Source organism: Crocodylus porosus, unplaced genomic scaffold, assembly GCF_001723895.1.
Source record: "Crocodylus porosus isolate Cpor-Errol unplaced genomic scaffold, CroPor_comp1, whole genome shotgun sequence".
NCBI lineage: Eukaryota > Metazoa > Chordata > Crocodylia > Crocodylidae > Crocodylus > Crocodylus porosus.
In genome coordinates this window covers 35,798,966-35,801,755 of record NW_017728949.1, presented here as the reverse complement: position 1 = coordinate 35,801,755, position 2,790 = coordinate 35,798,966, and the positions used below count along the sequence as shown (strand labels likewise).

General features: G+C 46.9%; 1 protein-coding gene across 1 annotated transcript in view; it reads right to left on the bottom strand.

Moving 5' to 3' along the window:
- The window catches only part of CERKL (ceramide kinase like), a gene marked incomplete at its 5' end in the record, with an annotated part of 103,712 nt that overhangs the window by 57,771 nt on the left and 43,151 nt on the right, over window positions 1-2,790 (bottom strand). The window lies entirely within an intron of this gene.

Genomic DNA, 2,790 nt, shown 5'->3' with positions numbered 1-2,790 from the left:
AGGTGGTGACCACCTTATTCCCATGCATGTCCCTTGCCCATAGCTCATATCTGCAGCCCTGCTCCCTGTGCAGCCCATGCTGCCATGCTGGTGGGGTGGACCCTCATGCAAACAGTGGCACCAGGTGTGTCTGGAGCTCCAGATCACACTGCTGCCTCAACACCAGCAGGCCCTGTGCAGCTGAGTTCCTGTGGCCACTGGGAAGAAGCCACTTTTGCAAAGGCACCCAGTGCCTGGCAGAGCAAATGTCCCTCATGTGCTGACTTACCCTAGCCATGCATAGCCCAACATCTCCGTAACAGCCCCGGCGCTCAGGTCCCTGCTGCGTATGCCACATTGCCATGGCAGTGGTAGTGGCAGTGCAGAAGGAGCTGTTAACAGTCCTTTTGTTACAGAGTGCAGTGCCCTGCAACCGCTCCCCAGCTCCCCCTTCCGCTGCTTGCCAGAACCTGTAGTCTGCCACGGGTTCGGGCCAACAGCAGGGCACAGGGACAAGACTATGCTCACCAGGGTGCTCTGGGCACGTGGCTGTAATTATCAGCTACAATGACCAAAAAAAGCTGATAGCAAATAGCGTCATTTCTTCTTTTATTGGTGCCGATCCAATAGCCAAGTGATATACTGGTGGCATCCCTACTTATTTTTGTATATAACATTTAGGTTTTGTAACTGAACACAAAAGTGACTACCCTGTCTTCTGACAGTTTAAAGAGACCACAAAGTTCCTCAAGCCACAGAAACGTACAGCCCTGGTTTTAATTTATAGTCCAAGAATGGACTAGGAAGAAGGCTAAAAAAACTAAAGTTAAATAAAGGAACATTTATTTCACACTCTCCACATCTTTTTGTTTTTGAAACTGGAATGCAGACAAAGAAGCATAACCAAGCTACAACTGGGATTATCTTTTTATCCAAACACATGACAACTGCAGGCATGTACAGATGAAAAGGGGGCCCTAAACTAAAACAGTGGGTTTTAAAAAACACCACTTCAATTTAGGGACGATTAAACCCCTGTGTCGTGCACACCTCCCTGCTGATTTACCTGCCCCTCTGGTGGGGAGGGAACAGCGAGCTGCCAGCGGGCAAAGAAGTTCCTGGGCTGTGGGAGAGGGTGGGACTGATGCTTCCCTCTGCGGCAGCAGTGGCCTCCACCCAGATGGCACCCACCCAAAGGCACCCAAATTGAGAGGTCCTGGGGGGCACCGCAGCCACAGAGGGAAGCTCCGGGCCCTCGCATGGCTCATGCATGCAGGCAGTCTCTATTTGAAGATTTCAATTGAAAAAGAATTCACCAAAGAGTACACTTGTGTGTTCTGCTACTTAATGACCCTCACTATTAAAAAAAATTGTCTACTTTCTAATTTAAACATGCCCAATTTCAGCTTCCAGTCAGTAGCTCATGCTATGTCTTTTTGTGATATGATTTATAATCCCTTTAGTACCTGGTATTTTCTCCTTTGGAAGGTATTTAGCTATACACTGATCAAGGCTACATCTAGAAGACCTCTGGGGTAAGGTCAAGACCCAGTCAAAAAAATAAGCCTTGCCCATTCACACCTGCTCCACATGTGTGCAAGCCCAGAAACTGAGCAGCACAGAAGGTTCAGGAATACAGCTCAGAAGATCCCTGATCACGCAACCCAGCACTGACCCAAGTCTCTCTTAACATGGAAAGGCTGAAGGTGTGCATTTAACACTGCACTGAGCCACTCAAGCACATTCCACAGAAGCATATAGTGCAGTAGCTCTCAAACAGGGTGCCACGGTGTCAGCACCACCACCACCCTAAGCATGGACCACAGAGAGAGTACTGAAGTAAAGGTGGGGGGCACCAGAGTGATGGCAGGGGTCTGTGTTCAGCACAGGCTCACCCAGGCAGATGGGTTGCCCAAGCAGATCACCAATTCCCCTCAGGATTCAGAGACAGGCTCCCTCACACTCCTGCTGTGCGGCAACAGCTTCGTCATTAACCCTTTCATAGCCATGACCAGTTAAGGCTGATACAGCCAAGACTGCATGTATATCTAGACTGGGCATGGCTGAGGAGTTAACAGAGGAGGAAGTGAGACTGATGAGGGGACTCTGTCCCTCTGCAGCCCCTGGGTGAACCTACTGCAGCTCTTGTTCTACCACCAGTTCTCCTGTGCTCAGCACAACCCCCCTTACCATGTGCCAAGGGGGAAGAAATAACCGCCCACACTTTTGGAATGGCAGTTCTCAACTGGGATACCACCAAGATTATAAAATTTAAAAGGCCTGAAAAGTCAAAAATCACTGCTTTAGCAACTAACTTGGAGTCTCATATATTTGTACTTAGAAAAGTATGAATATCGAAGTATAAAAAGTAAGTGAAATATGAATTTTCATTTCTACCTGGGAGAAATTTTACAATCTCTGCATTCTCCTATGCCTCAGGAAGGGTATGTGCACCTGAAAGCTTGCAAAAATCTTTCCTATTTATTTGCAACTGTCTAGTTGGTCTAATGAAAGATATTGCCTCTAGCACACTGACTGCTAGAAAAAGTATGAACACATTCCTTATTTATTCCAGGGGAAGCCAAACCATGGCTCATGAGCTACATTCAACTCCTGCAGGTTAAATACAGCTCCTGAAAAAAAGAGAAGTATTTAAATAAAAATGTGTCTCTTTTTCTCTCAGTCTATTTGTTTATCATTTTCTTGATTATTATTTATTCTAAGAACTCATAGATTCATAGATTCATAGATGCTAGGGTCGGAAGGGACCTCAATAGATCATCGAGTCCGACCCCCTGCATAAGCAGGAAA